The 20263-nt window shown below is 42.1% G+C and overlaps 1 non-coding gene across 1 annotated transcript; it reads left to right on the top strand.

Moving 5' to 3' along the window:
* Positions 1–19943: 19943 nt before the first annotated feature.
* On the top strand, positions 19944–20016 carry TRNAG-CCC (transfer RNA glycine (anticodon CCC)). Its single transcript has one exon. It is a non-coding gene; the product is annotated as a tRNA-Gly (tRNA).
* Positions 20017–20263: the final 247 nt, after the last annotated feature.

Genomic DNA, 20263 nt, shown 5'->3' on the forward strand with positions numbered 1-20263 from the left:
AAATGGAGCTGGAGGAATCAGACTCCCTGACTTCAGACTATACTACAAAGCTACAGTAATCAAGACAATATGGTACTGGCACAAAAACAGAAACATAGATCAATGGAACAAGATAGAAAGCCCAGACATTAACCCACGCACCTATGGTCAACTAATCTATGACAAAGGAGGCAAAGATATACAATGGAGAAAAGACAGTCTCTTCAATAAGTGGTGCTGGGAAAACTGGACAGCTACATGTAAAAGAATGAAATTAGAATACTCCCTAACACCATACACAAAAATAAACTCAAAATGGATTAGAGACCTAAATATAAGACTGGACACTATAAAACTCTTAGAGGAAAACATAGGAAGAACACTCTTTGACATAAATCACAGCAAGATCTTTTTTGATCCACCTCCTAGAGTAATGGAAATAAAAACAAAAATAAACAAGTGGGACCTAATGAAACTTCAAAGCTTTTGCACAGCAAAGGAAACCATAAACAAGACGAAAAGACAACCCTCAGAATGGGAGAAAATATTTGCAAATGAATCAACGGACAAAGGATTAATCTCCAAAATATATAAACAGCTCATTCAGCTCAATATCAAAGAAACAAACACCCCAATCCAAAAATGGGCAGAAGACCTAAATAGACATTTCTCCAAAGAAGACATACAGATGGCCACGAAGCACATGAAAAGATGCTCAACATCACTAATTATTAGAGAAATGCAAATCAAAACTACAATGAGGTATCACCTCACTCCTGTTAGAATGGGCATCATCAGAAAATCTACAAACAACAAATGCTGGAGAGGGTGTGGTGAAAAGGGAACCCTCTTGCACTGTTGGTGGGAATGTAAATTGATACAGCCACTATGGAGAACAATATGGAGGTTCCTTAAAAAACTAAAAATAGAATTACCATATGACCCAGCAATCCCACTACTGGGCATATACCCAGAGAAAACTGTAATTCAAAAAGACACATGCACCCGAATGTTCATTGCAGCACTATTTACAATAGCCAGGTCATGGAAGCAACCTAAATGCCCATCAACAGACGAATGGGTAAAGAAGATGTGGTACATATATACAATGGAATATTACTCAGCCATAAAAAGGAACGAAATTGAGTCATTTGTTGAGACGTGGATGGATCTAGAGACTGTCATACAGAGTGAAGTAAGTCAGAAAGAGAAAAACAAATATCGTATATTAATGCATGTATGCGGAACCTAGAAAAATGGTACAGATGAGCCAGTTTGCAGGGCAGAAGTTGAGACACAGATGTAGAGAATGGACATATGGACACCAAGGGGGGAAAACTGCGGTGGGGTGGGGATGGTGGTGTGCTGAATTGGGCGATTGGGATTGACATGTATACACTGATGTGTATAAAACTGATGCCTAATAAGAACCTGCAGTATAAAAAAACAAACAAAACAACTAATACTAAACTTTCATTGGGTTATTTGTATGGAAATATGTTAATATAAATGTTTCAGACATTACATGAAATTTCTAAAAATCTTATATTTGTATTTGTATGGAAATATGTATGGAAATATGTTAATATAAATGTTTCAGACATTACATGAAATTTCTAAAAATCAAAAAAAAAAAAAAAAAGAAAATCTATACATAAAAATAACATTTGACAAGTAGCTTATCTGGTATAATAAAAAGAGTTCATTATACTTCATTGAAGTCGAACTGTGTACAAAGGAAGTTCACAATTTAGAAAATATAGTTAACTCTTGGACTTATGGTTGAGTTATAGTGAGTAAATAGCATCTGTCTATTCCTTGGCTGATCAGGAGCACCTCAGAGAGTTGACATCTTTTTTATACAAAAAGTAAAGTTATTTGTTAATTTGAACAATATGATCAGAAGCTTCAGGTTTGATTTCATGATTCATAAGTGAGTTTCATTCATGTAGCATAGGAAATATTTAACTTTCTTTTTCAAAAATATTGCTTCATCTAAAATAAATGAATATTTCTGAAAAAAATAAATAAATAAATAAATAAATAAATAAATACTCCAACCAGGACTGATTTCAAGCTACCAACGTGAAGTCCCTGAATGCAGGATGGGAGGAGATGAACACAGTCAGTTAAGAGCTCCTGCGAGCATTGCAGGGTGTACTTGTAAAACTAGGAACTCTGAACTACTACTGTGACCCTCTCTCTTTTCAAATGTCTATCCAGGGACTTCCCTGGTAGCGCAGTGGTTAAGAATCCGCCTGCCAATGCAGGGGACACAGGTTCGATCCCTGGTCTGGGAAGATCCCACATGCTGCGGAGCAACTAAGCCCATGCGCCACAACTACTGAGCCTGTGTGCCACAACTACTGAAGCCTGAGTGCCTAGAGCCCGTGCTCCACAACAAGAGAAGCCACCGCAATGAGAAGCCCGCACACTGCACAGAGTAGCCTCCGCTCGCTGCAACTAGAGAAAGTCCGCTTGCAGCAATGAAGACCCAACGCAGCCAAAAATAAATAAGCTAAAAATAAATTAAAAAAAAAAATCTATCCAAATCTCCTTTAAGATCTGTATCTGACCATGTTTATCATTACTGCCCCCTCCCTTTACAAAATGTATTCTATACATCTGTTTACTTATGAGTACAAGACCTCCTCTCTCTGTGGGTTCCAAAACAATTTCTGGAAGGGGGTGGTGAGGGCCTAATCTTGGATTAATTCACATAAAAATAAAGAGAATATAAAAAAATTTATGTGTTCAGAACTGACATGTAGTGATATGTACTTGCCTAATTTCTTCCTGTGGACAGACTTTTTAGTAAACAGCAAAAGCCAAAATTTCAAAAATTTCAAAGTCTGTGGTCTTATTTCCACAACAGGATTCAGAAAGTTAATAAATGTGCTACTCTTTGGAAAGTGTTTTGATCATAGTTAGGGCTTAATAAAATAAAGATAGAATAAAAATTGTATCTTTGTGCTTTTGAAAATATTCCTATAGGAAAAATTCTTAGAAGTGGATTTACAGGACAAAAAATATAAGCATGTGATATTTTGATAGATATTGCCATACTGCTCCAAAAAGGTTATAATAATTTATAATAGGCCCATCAACAGTATGGAAGTACACTTCCCTCCAATCTCAGCCAACCCAGGTATCACCAGACTTTCTAATCTTAATCTTATTTGCAAAATGTTGACCTTACTATTATTACATTTTGCATTTTCCCAGCTCTAGCGAACTTGAAGTTCTTTACACATGTTTATACATTTATTAACATTTACATTTCTTCAATGAATCTTCTACTCATATGTATTTTTCTTCTGGGTTGTCTTTTTCTTATAATTTTATATGTGTTTTAAAATTATGGAGATTAATCTTTTGTCTGCTTTATATGTGACAAATATTTTACCTTATCTGCCACTAGTCCCTTTAAATTATTTATTGTGCCTTTCATTGTACAGAATTTTATTTTATACGAATCAAGTCAATCTTAATCTCTTATGACTGTTGTGGGTCTTCTTTTCCGCTTAGGAAAATCTTATTCAAGCCGAGATTATAAAAGGATTCTTATATACATTTTCCACTATTTCCACAGTTTTTTATTTTTTTATAAATTTATTTATTTTATTTATTTATTTTTGACTGTGTTGGGTCTTCGTTGCTGTGCATGGGCTTCTCATTGTGGTGGCTTCTCTTGTTGCGGAGCATAGGCTATAGGCATGCGGGCTTCAGTAGCTGTGGCACACTGGCTCAGTAGTTGTGGCTCGTGGGCTCTAGAGCGCAGGCTCAGTAGTTGTGGTGCACGGGCTTAGTTGCTCCACGGCATGTGGGATCTTCCCAGACCAGGGCTCGAACCAGTGTCCCTTGCGTTGGCAGGTGGATTCTCAACCACTGCGCCACCAGGGAAGCCCCACAGTTTTTTAAAAAAAGGTGTTTAGCCACCACAGGGGAGGAAAAGTTTTCCTCCACCCTCTTAAGGTCCTTAGCCGAGTCTGAAAATTAAACTGACAGAGACAGATTAACAGGAGAAAAGCAGACAAATGCATATAAGTTTATGTGACATGAGAGCCTTCATAAGGAAATGAAGACGCAAAAAAATGGTGAAACTGACTTACTTGCTTTTATATTAAGTTGAACAAAGAGAAGCAATTGTGGCAAAGTGACTAAACTATGTGGGAAGGCAAAAGGAAGATAAGAATTATTTTAACAAGTTCTGTTAACAAGAACTCTCTTGGCCTCAACTTCTGGTCCCTGATTATAAGAATGTGACTTTCCTTTTGGTGCAAGGAGGGCATATTTCATATACGAATTTCATCTCCTTCTTTAGAAAAAAAAGAAAAGTAAGAGTGTTTTTCTTGCATTTGCTGTTTTTCAAGTGCCTTTAACTCAAAATAGTCAATATGCCAAAGCTGTGTATTTGGGGGTGACATGCTCTGAACTACCCAGAACTTACTTTTTGTGGAAATTGAAGTATAGTTGATTTACAATGTTGTGTTAGTTTCTGGTGTACAGCAAAGTGATTCTGTTTTATTTATATATATATATATATATTCTTTTTCAGATTCTTTTCCATTATAGTTTATTACAAGATATTGAATATAATTTCCTGTCCTATACAGTAGAACCTTGTTGTTTATCCATTCTATATATAATATATATAATAGTTTGCTTCTGCTAATGCCAAACTCCCAATCCATCCCTCCCCTATCTTCCTCACCCTTGGCAACCACAAGTCTGTTCTCTATGTCTGTGAGTCTGTTTCCGTTTTGTAGATATGTTCATTTGTGTCATATTTTAGATTCCACATATAAGTGATACCGTATGGTATTTGTCTTTCTCTTTCTGACTTACTTAGTACAATAACCTCTAGGTCCATCCACGTTGCTGTAAATGGCATTATTTCATTCTTTTTTACGACTGAGTAGTATTCCACAAAACCACATCTTTTGAGTTGCTGTAGATTTATAGCATGCTTTGGCTTCTGGTAGGGAAAGTCTTTCCTCCTTATTCTTTTTTTTTTAATATTATTTATCTATTTATTTATTTTTATTTGGTTGTGGCATGTGGGCTCCTTAGTTGTGACATGCGAACTCTTAGTTGCAGAATGCCTGCGGGATCTAGTTCCCTGACCAGGGATTGAACCCAGGCCCCCTGCATTGGAAATGTGGAGTCTTAACCACTGCGCCACCTGGGAAGTCCCCCTCCTTATTCTTTTTGCATTATTTCTTGTCCTTTTTATATGTACTTACTCTGCAAGATATACTTCGTAGTTAACTTACCATGTTCCTTAAAAATCTTGAGCGGGATTTTTAAAATTGGGGATTACATTGGATGCATAGTTTAATTCAGAAAGAGTGCTGAATCTTCTCACTATGGACCATGGTACGTGCCTTCGTGGAGTCAGACCTTTAAAAAAACACAGGCTTGAATAAATAGATTCTTGTTAAAATGTGCACTGACTGAGGAGACAATATCTTAGGTTATTATCACCTATATGTGCCTAAATGTGGGTTTGTCAGATTTGGGCCAGTGTGGGGGCCTGTTGAGTAGACTGTCCGTAAAAGAATGACTAAAACCTGGGGTGATACAAAGGAATGAAAATTGGAGGGTAATGAGGAAAACTCATTCTGTACATTCTATACATTTCATAATTTCTCTAGTTCATAACTTTGCAAAACAAAATTGCCCTTCTTTAATTAATTTAACACTGGGTTGCTTGAATACAGTGGGATTCTCGCAGCAAGAATTTTTTGGATTTCCCTTGTCCTTCATATCCTTTCTCAAGGGCTTACTTTGTTAACCTTTCCAATTTGCATTTTGAAGTGTGACAGCAATACATTTCTTATCTTTTTGACCGGAGGTAGTTTTGCAACTTGGCGTGAGGGACCTGCTGAAATAGGCTCCTACTCCGTCCTCTGCAGAAACAATAAAAAAAAAAAGAAGAAGAAGAAGGGGGAGGAAGGGGAAGAGGGGGAGGGGAAGAGGGGGAGGGGGAGGGGAGAAGGACAAGGGGGAGGGGAAGGAGGAGAAGAAGAAGGGGGAGGAGGGGGGAGGAGGAGGAGGAGGAGGACAAGGGGGAGGGGGAGGAGGACAAGGGGGAGGGGGAGGAGGAGGAGAAGAAAAAGAAGGAGAAGGAGGAGGAAGAGGATAAGAAAAGAAGAAGGAGGAGGAGAAAGTGAGTCACAGGACCTACACCCCAGCACTTCTCTCAGCTTGACTATGCCTCACAGCTGAGTCAGCCACTACGTGACTACTGTCTTGGCATCTGGAGACCCCAGGCTCAAACTTTTCAATTAAGTCTCTGCTATTAATCTGAATTGAGGAAGAAGAACTGGGAAAAACGCATATATGGCTGTGGTTCAACTCCCTAATCCTCTTAGTATCTTGACATTTAGAATATTCTCTTACTGAGCTTTATGCAGAACTAGTGTAGTAACCTGAGCCGGCTCTTAGGGTAGCTGTCTTTCTCTTATCGGCAGTCTATTTCTCCAAGAGCTTCCTTCTCTGTTTTGCCAGTCAGGAGTTTCTATGACACAGGCAGCTGTGTGTGTGTGTTGAGGTGGAAGAGTGTTTTGGAGGAGGGTGTATCTTTTTGTGACCTAAGTACTGATAGAGGGTATCTGATGACACAGGGAAAATTTGGATGGGGATATCCTGTGACAGAGGCAGGCTGCAGACATGTCTGGCAGGGCAGGAGAGGTGGCTAAGGAGCAGAGAGTTGGATATTTTTCTAGAGTTCCAAATGAGATCGGGGCATGCCTGACTTAGGCCCTAAGTATTACCCTTACTTACTGTATTAGTCATCTAATACAGCGTTTAACCCTCCAGGCTCAAGGTCAGAGATGGGAAATCTGGGACACCTACCTATGTGAGGTGAGCACCTCTTTTCTCTCTCTTCTATTTCCCATCATTCTGGAGCCAGAAGAGCAGGCTTCTGCCTGCACGATGGCTTCCTTTTCTCTGACTTCAATGTCATAGCTACTTTCCCTACACATTGAGAATTTGTTCTAGTAAATGGGAACTAAAGGGATTTGGAAAAATCACTCTCATATAAAACCTGGCTTTCAAATCTATTGCTTTGCTCCAAAATGCCACGTCACATGTCAGAAGCTGAAGAACACCTCCATTTCTTTTTCCAGTCCCTCAGTAACAAATGCTGGTCTGCTTCCAGGAAATGGGTACCGTGGATTGACAAGAGGAAAATCACCTACAAAGAAAGACAAAAAAAAAAAAAGCACATTTATATTTTTCTAAACATTATCCTTGTTACAAGGATACAAGTGTTATTAAATCAACTGGGTTTTCAGTGAGCTGTTTTTAGAAGAATTAGCATGACGCAAGTTGACCTAAGGCCCTTCTAATTGTCCTCCCTGCCTTTAATCTGGCATCTCTTTGCTCTGTGTGTGTGTTGTAACTTTTAGTGTCTCACTTTTAAAAAGATGAGTGGAGGAACTTCTCTGGTGGTCCAGCAGTTAGAACTCAGCATTCCCAATGCAGGAGGCCCAGGTTTTATCCCTGGTCAGGGAACTATATCCCACATGCCGCAACTAAGAGCCTGCATGCCACAATGAAGATCCCGCATGCTGCAGCTAAGACCTGGTACAGCCAAATAAATAAATAAATAAATATTTTAAAAACAAAAAAAGATGAGTGGATAATCAAGAATCACCAGATATTTGAGAAACACCTCTAACATAAAGATTGGTATATAAAGCAAACAAGCCAACATGGAGGAGGGAGAGGAAACAAAACATATAGGGACCATAGTAATTAATATTCTCAGAGAATTGTGAAAAAATAATGCACCTTTGAGACAAGAGTGAAAGGCTCTAAAAGCAGAGCATTCCAAGAACAAGAAAGAGCTCTTGGAAATTAAAACTAAGGAAGCAAAAAGAAAAATTCCGTAGACAGTGAGGAGAGTAAATTGAGAAAGTAGCTCAGAAATTAGAAGAGCAAAAGAAGAATAACAATCAAAAAACCCAATAAAATGGAAAATAAGAGAGAAAAGGAAAAAAATCTGAAGATATGCAAGAAATAATAAATATTCCATAAAAGGAAAATAATGAAAAGCAGAGGGAGAAAATTGTCGATGAAATAACAGAGAACATTTTCAGAACTAAATGGCATGAGTTTCTAGGACAAAACCTCCCCCCTCCCATCATATTCTGGTATAGTGGAATAAAATAACCAATCCTGAGTTGCATCATTATGAAATTTCAGAATCTTATGGACAAAAAAAAAAAAAAAAAAATCCTAAGCCTTCTAAAGAGAAATATAGGTCACTTATAAATACAGCCTGACATAATCCATCCTCAGGCCCTAGGCTCATTCGTTATTTCCTAATTTAATCCTAGTGCTCCTAGACCTTCTAAGAGTGGAGCTGAAGTTCCCCTATTTGTAACCCTTCTGCATAGTCCCTGAATGCCCCCTACTGTGGACTGAATAGTGCCCTCACACACCATCCTGCCCCAAGTTCATATGTTGAAGTCCTAACTCCCTATGTGACTATTTGGATATAGGCCCTTTAGGAAGTTATTAAGATTAAATAAGGTCATAAACATGGGCCCTTATCAAATATAATTGGTGGCCTTAAAAGAAGAGAGCCCCAAGATGATTACAAATACCAAGAACTCCTTGTTTCAGCAACTGAATTTGGGATAGCTCCTGGAGGACCCCCTCTTCCTACTTTTCCAAAGATTTGCAGGGCTACTGTTAACGCTTTTACTTGTTGGATGCACTCTCATTGGCACTATTTGTCAGGACCGTGACTGAAATCTCACCAAGTCCCTTCTAGGAGGTGTGCTTTAGCCACTTATTTAAACTACCTCTGCCTTCCTCAACTAGGGTTTTTTTAGTATAAGTGTGTCCCATGTAAACACTGCAATTATTAACTCCAGAGAAAACAAAAGTTGTGCAAATGTAGGGCTTCCCTGGTGGTGCAGTGGTTGGGAATCTGCCTGCCAATGCAGGGGACACAGGTTTGACCCCTGGTCCGGGAAGATCCCACATGCCGGGGAGCAACTAAGCCTGTGCGCCACAACTACTGAGCTCACGTGCCACAACTACTGAAGCCCGCGCTCCTAGAGCCTGTGCTCCGCAACAGGAGAAGCCACCGCAATGAGAAGCCTGCGCACTGAAACGAAGAGTAGCCCCCTCTCGCCGCAGCTAGAGAAAACCCGCACGCAGCTACAAAGACCCAATACAGCCAAAAATAAATAAAATAAATAAATTAAAAAAAATAAGTTGTACAAATGTAATCATAGTATACACATGGCTCAGCTATAAATTATATTTATATAATTATCCTGTCAATACTGCATAACCAATAAAACAAAAATTGTAATATAATTATAGTAATTATAATTATAATTATAGTGAGAGGAAAGGAGGTGTGTGTGTGTGTGTGTGTGTGTCTATGAGTGAGAGTGGGATGGAAGAGACCTAAATTATCAACTTACATAACAGGCAGTCAATAGATAATACCTGTAACTGAAAAATCAAGAAGTTGTATAAGAATGTTACATAGAAACATTGATCTCGAGGAGACAGCAATGCGTGGTGGCTTGAAGTGATATTTTAGTTTCCTGCCCAGGAATTAAACCTGGGTAGCCTGGATGAAAACCAGGAATCCTAGCCACTAGACCAACAAGGGTCATAGGGTAGAAGCAGTTTCCCTGGCTCTTGACCCTGTTTGAAAGCAAGAATGTTTCAAGGAGGCAAAAACTGTAAAAACAGGTACAAAATTTATTATTAGAGACACAGCACAACACATGGGAGAGCACCCAGACAAACAGTTTAGTTAGGACAGAAGCAAGGCAGAGATACACACCCAGAGAGATGTGGGCATTGTGGGTGTCGTCTCTAACAAGGCGGAGCTCCTTAAAGAGGCGGTTAAATCATCTATATAGGGCAGTTCTTCTGAGCCTTTGTTTACCTTTGGCCAATTATCTTGTTGTTGTTGTTTTTTCGCACACCTGACCTGCCCTAGGACCCTCCCAACATGAATGGGCAACTTTTTTCCAAGATGGATTCCAGCCCAGAGGCCTATGGGAGGCTTGGCATCATCTATTATGGGGTGGCACCCTCTCCTTTTTGACCCCCAAGGAGGCTTTCTGCACTTATGTAGTTGGGCAGATCTCCTTGACCTCAAGAATGAGAAACATGTGCTCTCTTTATCTTTTATCTGGGCAGGACTCAGCTCCTCTCTGCCCCTGCCATTACTGTTATCTTAAAATGTCCACTGGAGACAAAGTCCAGCTATTTTACCTTGTTCCTGTTGTTGTTTCCATCTGAAAGTGTACACGGGAAGCTGGCTATAAATGTCTAACCTGGAGCCCATCTATCTCCTCCCTCAACATGAGAATAAATACTATAAGAAACAGCTAAAAGAATTGTCCTGGGAAGCAGGAATTTAAGGAAAAATAATACTGCTATTTTCACTATATAGCTGAAAGTATTTTCTAGTTTTAAAATTATGTGCCCATACTGTAGTGATAAAATACATTTTAAAATAAAACAGCAAAGGTTTGATTTGGGTTTCAGCTTTTTTCCAGAGGTTAGAGGGGTTTTCAGGCGTAGTCTGATCTGGGGCCCATCTTCATTTTTCTTCTACTCAAAGTGACAACCATATAAAGTATACAAGGCAAGAGCCTGAAAATATTTAGAACTGCCTATCCCACACGAACAAGAGCCTTGGGTGTGGTTTGCAGAATTGTTTCAGAGAGCTCTGAAACAGGAAGTTATTCATTTTGTCTCCAGCTACTGAAGTCAGATGTGAGTATATTTCTTAGAAGTGAGAGAGTGCTGGAGCTGGGTGAGTACTGTGGTTGTCTTTGGTGTAAGGGGGTGTGGATTTAGAATGTGGAAAGAAATGCAGAAATAAGACTGCAGGCAGAAAGACTGGAGTAATTTTGGTACCTAAGGACCAAACTGGCTCAGGAGAAATCTGTTTACATTAAGGTGATATATACTGAATCAAGCCCTGATTCATACATTTGGTAAATTCTCCTTCCACAACCATTATACGATGCCTCTCTCTGCCAGGGCTACATGCCCTCTGGACTCCTCTGGGCACTGGCTCTGTTCCCCTTTCTTCGACCAATCTTCTTTCATTTCCACATCATCTCGGACATGCCTCTGTGGACACCGCCAGCTTCCCTCCACGTCAGAGCTGTTCCGTTTAAAGACTCACTACTAACTGGAAACGGCTTTCCTTGCTTGGCTGACATTTCCAAGAGAAATCTGACAGGACCCACTCATCTTTTTGAGGGAAGCCATAAAAGCCATGGATCAGCTATGGGGTTTGGGGAGGGGATGCTGGAGAATGGTAGAATGTGGTGAAAACAAGGGCTGCATGCTGGCCGAGCAGAGGCTGAACTTGCAGGGAACAGCACTCCGAAATCCTACCAAGAATCACCCCTTGGTCTCCTTGGGCAATTTGCTTTTTCAAGGATCCTGTGGGCAGAGAGTCCCTCTAGATATTTCCTTACAGGAGGAGGTGAAGAGAAACTAGGTGGTGGAACCTGAAGTTTTTTAAGTAGAAAAAGAGGACATTTTTGCTTTTCTTTTGTAAAAATATATTTAATTTCTTTACACATATATACTCAGATAATACATAATACTCCCTCAGTGTATCAAGTGGGCAGATATATGCCTCCCCCCTGTTTTCACTTGGTTACTCCTTCTCTTCTTCCTCTTCCCCCCCTCCACATTAACTTTCCCTCCATCCTCAGCCCCCCAAGGTAGCCCATGTAACTGCCATGTTTTTCTTCTCATATGTAATGGTTAGTTTGATGTGTCAACCTGGGTAGGTTATAGTACCCAGTAATTTAATCAAACACTAGTCTAGGTGTTGCTGTGAAGGTGTTTTGTAGATAATGTTGACATCTACAATCAGTTGACTTTAGGTAAAGGAGATTACCCTCAATAATGTGGGTGTGCCTCATCCAATCTTGAAGGCATTAAGAGCAAAAACTGAGGTCCCCTGAGGACAGCAACATCAAAATTCTGCCTGGGTTACCAGACTGGCACCCTGCCCTATAGGTTTCAGACTTGTCAGCCCCGCAGTCGCATGAGCCAATACCCTAAAATAAAAATCCGAAGAGCCCTGGTTGATATAATACTTACTCATTTAATCATATAAATATTAATGTACTATAGAGACATACAGGTTTTTGCTATCTTTTTTTTTTTTTAATTTTTATTTATTCATTTGTTTATTTATTCATTCATTCATGGCTGTGTTAGGTCTTCGTTTCTGTGCGAGGGCTTTCTCCAGTTGCGGCAAGCGGGGGCCACTCTTCATCGCGGTGCGCGGGCCTCTCACTATCGCGGCCTCTCTTGTTGCGGAGCACAAGCTCCAGACGCGCAGGCTCAGCAATTGTGGCTCACGGGCCTAGTTGCTCCGCGGCGTGTGGGATCTTCCCAGACCAGGGCTCGAACCCGTGTCCCCTGCATTAGCAGGCAGACTCTCAACCACTGCGCCACCAGGGAAGCCCTGCTATCTTTTGATTTGCAAAAATGAGATGATATTGTAAATGTGTTTCTTCATCTTGCTTTTTCTCATCAACATTTAAAAGGCTGTCTAACACTCCTTGGTCCTTAGTGCATATGAGTGCATACGAAACACGAAATGGTTCATTGTGTCATTCTCCTACTAACTGAAAATCACTCTGTTTTCTTTTTTTTCCCACTATGAGTGATGCTACAACAAATATCCTTGTGTGTGTGTATCTGTATAGAAGGATGTATAAAGACTGACAGCCCCACCCCTAGCCAGGGACCCAAGGCCTGTGCCCATGTGTGGGTAAAATGAGGGGGTGGAGGTGAGAGGGGGAGATTTTCTGAGACTCCTTGACACAGGGGCCCAATGCACTGTGAATCTGAAACCTGTTGGTGAAGTCAATGTGAGCTAAGTTTAGATGGGGAGGATGGAGATGCAATGGTTGATGGGATTAGGTGAAAGTCTGGGGACTTCCCTGGCGGTCCAGTGGTTAGGACTCCACACTCTCACTGCTGAGGGCCCAGGTTCAATCCCTGGTTGGGGAACTAAGATCCTGCAAGCAGTGTGGCACTACCAAAAAAAAAAAAAAAAAGATGAAAGTTTGAATGAAAATTGGGATTTTCGAACAGATTTTATGCGAAATGGTAATGGCTCCTTTATCTGAATGCATTACCGGGATGGATATTATGTCCTACTAGGCATTGCTTCTCCTAATTAAGTGTGTAAAACAGAAGGCATGTAAGTTTGCCCTCGGGCCGGTCTCGATTGGACGTGATGAATGGGAACCTGAGGACTGCTGAGCCCACCCAGTGGTTGATTTAAAACAATGTAGAATACCTGGTTGGCAAAAGGAGATTACCACTTTAATTAATGACATGCTAGAAGCTGGCGGGCTGGTACCAGTGAACGCTCTTCACAGTAGCTCTGTGCGGCACAGGGAAAAGGTGGACGGCACGTGAAGATTCAGAACAGACCAGTGAGGCTTAACTAAGGTTGTGTTGCCCACAGCCAGCTTCACCCTCAAAAAATACAACAGGCTCAAGAAGACTGGGGCTCTGATTAATCTCTAGAATGCTTTCTTCTCTGTTTCAAACCCAAAAAGAGCCAACTGTAGTCATGTGAGAAGGACTCCAATTTGTGTTCACTGTCCTGTCACAAGATTACCTGAACTCACCAGTTTACTGTCAAAATTTGGTCAGAAGGGATTTGGCCTTGTTGCAGGTCCGGAGTGTAAGATTATAGCGTATTGATGACCTTACGAAAATATTGGAAACTGCAGAGCAAGCTAGGACTGTCTTGAATGCAGTGATGGATCACATGACCAACTGAAGCTGGTTAATAAATCTAGCAAAGACCCAAGAGCCTGCCTAAAAGGTGAAATTCTTAGGAATGTCATGGTCCAGAGCCATTCAAGATATTCCATAAGAGACTAAAAATAAAGTGCTGTCACCACTCACCCTAAGGACCCAACAAAACCTCCAGCCTTTGGTTAGCTTATTTGGATTTTGGAGAATGCATACTCTACATCTGGAAATACACTAGCTCCTATCTGTAAGAATACCCAGAGGAAAGCCATATCTAGTTGAGGATCTGAACAAAAGCAGGATGTGTCTGAATTACAAAAGGCGATGGCTCTTTCACCACCTTTGGGCCCTTGGGATCCCCGCTCAAATATGATTTTGGAAGTGTCTGCTTCTCCCACTCATGCAGACCAGAGCCAATGGTATAAGCCCATGAGCACCTACCAGTGGCAACCATTGGGATTTTGGACCAGAAAATTTCCAAATTCTGCCCCCCCACCCCTTACATATTATTTGAGAAACGATTACTAGTGAGCTATTGGGCATTGATTTGGACTGCCTCAATGACTGTAGGTCATCCAAGATCATGAAATCTGAAGTATCCACAGTGTCCTGGTGATGTCAGAGAAACACTCTTGCAAGGAAGGCAGTGCTCAGAGGAGTTCCATAACGAAAAGGAAATGGTTTACCCAGGAGCATGCTTCCAGGGGAACGCAGGGTGGTACTCACCACACCCACAGCAGGTAGCTTCTTTTCCCCATGACTGACTTTGGAACCACTTGAAGAGCTGCTGGGACTTATTGCCTCATGGACAGTGGTGCTATGAACATCTCTCAATTGACCAACAAAGAGCTGCCTGGTTTACAGATGACAGTTGCAAGATGAATAAACAGTATCCTGTCTGGAAAGACCGATTAAAGAAAGTAAGAATAAATCAGCTCAATGGGCTGAATTGCAGGCTATTTTCCTAGCAGCGATGGAAGAATTGAACAATGGGAAAAGCTCCTACGTTTGGGTTTTCACTGACTCATGTGCAGTAGCTAATGGCCTGGTCATATGGTCAGGTGGTTGCACAATGGAAAACTAGACTATTAAAAGAATGCTCATATGAGGTGTGGCCCTATGGGAACATTCTGGGAATTTAAGAGATATGTTTTTTTTCTGGCTTTATTGAGATATAATTGACATATAACATTGTGTAAGTTTTCAAGGTGTACGGTTTTTTGACTTGATACATATTGCAAAATAATTATTATCATAGTATTAGCTAAAACCTCCATCACATAAGTACCATTTTTTTTTTTTGTGGTGAGAACATTTAAGAGTTCCTCGTTTAGCAATTTTCAAGTATACAATACAGTATTATCAACTATAATCATCTATGTTAGACTGCCAGAACTGAGTCATCTCAAAACTAGAAGTTGCTCCCCTTTGTCCAACATCACTCCATTTCCTCCACCCCATACCCCCAGCCCCTGGTAACCATCATTCTACTCTCTGTTTCTATGAGGTTGGTTTTTTTGGTTTCCGCATATAAGTGAGATCACACAGTATTTGCCTTTCTGTGTCTGGCTTGTTTCAGCTGGAGTAATGCCCTGAAGATCCACCACATCCTCACCATCACTTGTCATCTCTTTCTGTTGCTAATCACGCTAACAGGTGTGAGATGATACCTCAGTGTGGTTTCAATTTACATTTCCCTGACCATCAGTGATAGGAGCACCTTTTCTTGTACCTATTGGCCATCTGTATGTCTTTTAAAAGGAGTTTTGTAGTGACAAATAACTACATTAAATGACTTACATCTTTTTCATTCCTTTTCCTTTTTGCTCCTCAGATTGAATAATTTCAGTTGATCTGTCTTCAAGCTCACTTCTGATTGGTCATGTCTGCTGTTGGAGCTCTCTCTTGAATTCTTCATTTCAGTCATTGTATTCTACAGCTCCAGAATTTTTGTTTGGTTCTTTTTTATTTTCTAAACTATTTTTATTTCTTCTTCCAAATTTTATTGAGATACAATTGGCACACAGCACCGTGTAAGTTTAACATGGACAACGTAATGATTTGATTTACATACATCTTGAAATGATTCTCACAGGAACTTTAGTGAACATCCACCATCTCATATAAAAACAAAATTAAAATGGGGGCAGAGTCAGGATGGAGGACTAATCATTAGAGAAATGCAAATCAAAACCACAATGAGGTATCACCTCACACTGGTCAGAATGACCATCATCAAAAAATCTAGAAACAATAAATGCTGGAGAAGGTGTGGAGAAAAGGGAACCCTCCTGCACTGTTGGTGGGAATGTAAATTGATACAGCCACTATGGAGAACAGTATGGAGGTTCCTTAAAAAACTAAAAACAGAACTACCATATGACCCAGCAATCCCACTACTGGGCATACACCCTGAGAAAACCGTGAATGAAAAAGAGACACGTCCCACAGTGTTCACTGCAGCACTATTTACAATAGCCAGGACATGGAAGCAACCTAAATGTCCATCAACAGATGAATGGATAAAGAAGATGTGGCACATATATACAATGGAATATTACTCAGCCATAAAAAGGAACGAAACTGAGTTTTTTGTAATGAGGTGGATGGACCTAGAGTCTGTCATACAGAGTGAAGTAAGTCAGAAAGAGAAAAACAAATACCGTATGTTAACACATATATATGGAAACTAAAAAAGCGGTACTGGTGAACCTAGTGGCAGGGCAGGAATAAAGATGCAGACGTAGAGAAGAGACTTGAGGACACAGGATGAAGGGTAAGCTGGGATGAAGTGAGAGAGTGGCATGGACATATATACACTACCAAATGTAGAATGGATGCCTAGTGGGAAGCAGCTGCATAGCACAGGGAGATCAGCTCGGTGCTTCGTGACGACCTAGAGGGGTGGGATAGGGAGGGTGGGAGGGAGACGCCAGAGGGAGGGGATATGGGGATATATGTATACATATGGCTGATTCAGTTTGTTGTACAACAGAAACTAACACAACATTGTGAAGCAATTATACTCCAATAAAGATGTGAAAAACAAACAAAAAAAAACCAACCAAAATTAAAGAAATAGAAAAAAATTTTTTCTTGTGATGAGAACTCTTAGGATTTACTCTCTTAACTTACGTATATAACATAAGGCAGTGTTAATTATATTTATCATGTTGTACATTATGTCTCTACTATTTATTTATATTTATTATAACTGCAAGTTTGTACTTTTTGACAGCCTTCCTCCAGTTCTCCCTCCAGCCATCCTCCTCCCCACCCCTCACCCGCACCCCCCCACCCCACCCCGGTAACCAGAAATTTGATTTCTTTTTCTATGAGATTTTGTTGCAAAACTTTTAATCTCTCCATGAAATCTGAATGAAAGCCTTGCCGGGTAGAGTATTCTTGGTTGTAAGTTCACCTCCTGGTGGGTGTGGATGGTTCATGACGTGGCTGGCTGTGGGTTCCATGGTCTCCCAAAGATGATGCTGGCCCACTGGTGAGTAGGGCTGGATCCGCGTGCTACTGGCTGAGGGATACAAGGGATCTCAGAGCTGGTCGGTCTGCTGGTGGGTGGGGGCTGGGTCCCTGGGCATCCTGGGGGTGGTGTTGGCTTGTGAGTGGGCGGGACCAGGACCCAGAGTCTCTGGCTGCAGGGCCCTAGGGAATCCCAAAACTAGTCTCAGCCACTGGTGGGTGGGGTAGATCCTGGGGCTGCTGGCTGAGGGGCCCAAGGTGTCCCAGAGCCGGTGCTGGCCTCCGGGTGTTTGGGCCATGTCCTGACATGGAAGGCTGTGGGGTTGTGACAGTCCTGTGGCTGACATCTGCCTCTACGTGGATGGGGCCAGACCCAGGGGACCCAAGGGCTGACTCCCACCCACTGGTGGGCGAAGCCAGATCCCAGGATCTCTGGCTGCGGTGCCCTGGAGGTCCATGAGTTTGTGTGTCAGCCGCTGGTGGATGGGCCCAGGGCCCGGGGGTTCCTGGGGCTGCTGCCTGATCCCTAATGAGTGAGGCTGGGCCCAGGGCTAGTGCTGGCTCACTGGTGTCAGGGTGCGGTCCTGAGCCCTCTGGTGGACCGGGTCGCTGCCAGGGTGGCTTGGGGCTCAGGGGACCTTAAGATAGCAGGCCTGTTGGTGGGTAGAGCTGTGTCTCTGCCTGGCTAGTTGCTTGGCCTGAGGCCTCCTAGTACTAGCGCTGATAGGCCAACTGGCAGGGCCAGTCCTTGCGCTAAGAAGCTAGAGGGAGAATTCCAGAATGGTGCTTCCTAGCCCCAGTGTCCTCGTGGTAGAATGAGCTCCCCCAAAAGGCTGCCTCAGTGTCCGTGATGAATCTTTTTCCTTTACTTAATATTTATTTATTTGGCTGCACGGGTCTTAGTTGCAGCACGCGGATCTTCAGTTGCCGGGTTCAGGATCTTTTAGTTGCGGCATGTGGGATCTAGTTCCCTGACAGGGATCGAACCCGGGCCCCCTGCATTGGGAGCGCAGAGTCTTAACCACTGGACCACCAGGGAAGTCCCAGCAGGGATGATCTTGAGCAAGTAACTATCTCTTTCAACCTTTGTATCAGAATTCCTAAAGTCCTGATAGGGTGGATTGTGCCTTCATCCTGTCTAGAAAAGTTGGGGTGACAGTGAATGCACTGCCCTGCACCTGTGTAACCCTACTCTACACGAATGGGAGGGGACCAGGGGGGAGACACTAGCTAGACTAGTATTGCTGCCAGCAACCTGGACCAGCACACAGGCCGAAATGAATGTCCCTTCCAAAGGCGAAAAAGTCTCGGTAAAAATAAATGACAAATGGAGAGAAGGAGAGATAATAGCTGAGAGGAAAGGAATGAATAAGTGGGGTATGCAATGAGGGAAATCCAACTTTATATTATCGATAATACCTCAGAAGAGGCTCAGAACGAGAGATTCATATTATCTTTTAGGACAATTGCACCTGACACCTGGGAGGGTAAAGCTATGTTTGCCAAGACCAGCCCAGGTTTTGGAACCTGAAAAGGTCTGGCGGCAGCCTGTAAACGGGAGCGGCATCACGCTGGGAGTCATGCTAGACAGACAGTTAATGACAAAATGGACTCTAGTTAATGACTAAGGGGACATTACTAGACTCCATTTAGGCATTAACAATAAGTCCGGTTTTGACTCTAGTTTTTTGACTCCTATTTTTCAGGCTACATTTACTACAAGGAATTTGGGAGGGAATTCTGGGAGCACCCCTTCCTTCTGGGACTTCAAACCATGAGGTGTATGGCTCTTAGTGGGCTGATCTCTGTGTAACCATGAACCTTGATGATCGAATACTTGGCAAGGTCCCTGGTTATAGTGGACAAAATACAATGGCAGCATGTCCAACATGCCACTGCTGTGCACGAACGCACATCACCCCTTTTTTGTGGATGGAAAATTATTAAGCAGAAAAGAGGAAAACAATAGGTGTCGGATGAGATTATAGCATAAGCACCATGGTGGATCCAAGCGCCCCTGCGGTATAGCCCCACTCTGAGACCGAGAAGGATGTGAGAGGCTTTGTGGCATACTCAAACTAAATTACATCTACTTGTGACTACCACTCGTCTACCCCTATTATGGGGGACCCAACATTTTGGGGTGCAAAATATGCATCCCAACTGCACACGATGCAACAACATGCGTGGTAGATTATACAACACTGGCCCACAAGACAGAAAAAGATCGTAGGGGAGAGAGGTGCTGGCCCAGGTAGTCTGGGACAAGCAGAGTTGGCTTTAATGAGGAGTGGCATTAAGAGGGAAAAGACTGATTAACTAGAATAGCCGGATTAGAGGGAGTTCTCTTCCTGGAAGAAGGAAAATGTTGAGTCAGCCTGGAAAGAAAACGAGGCGTTAGCAAAGTGAGTCAGGCAGACTCAGCAAATAATGCTGGATGATGCTAGAACCCAGCTTTGGGAAAGGTTCTGTGCCACCACCCAACGGAGCCTCTTGAGTATTTTAAATAAAGCAGCCACGGGTCTTGTCCCTCAATCCTAGCTGCAGCCGGCAGCTCACGGGGCACACCTCTGGGAATCTCGTGGTTCTCCAAATTTATGGAAGTTTTCTGGGGGCACTTGTAACTTACACTGATGTACTGTGACTGCTCTCACCCCGGAGTAGGTCAAAATCATATCGGGACTTCCCTGATGGTCCAGTGGTTAAGACTCTGCGCTCCCAACGCAGGGGACCCGGGTTCGATCCCTGGTCAGGGAACTAGATCCCGCATGCCGCAACTTAAGGTCCCGCACACGGCAATGAAGATCCCGCATGCTGCAACAAAAGAGCTGGCGCAGCCAAATAAATAACCATTTAAAAATAAATAAATAAATAAAGTCAAAATCATATCATGTCTGCTCAAGCCCTTCTCTGGCTTGCCTCAGAGTAAAAGCCAAATTATCACAAGTTCCTGCTGATCCGGCCCTGCTGTCTCTCCTCCTGACTTTCTTCTTCTCCTCATCCC

This window comes from Balaenoptera ricei, chromosome 11 (assembly GCF_028023285.1).
Source record: "Balaenoptera ricei isolate mBalRic1 chromosome 11, mBalRic1.hap2, whole genome shotgun sequence".
Taxonomy (NCBI): Eukaryota; Metazoa; Chordata; class Mammalia; order Artiodactyla; family Balaenopteridae; genus Balaenoptera; species Balaenoptera ricei.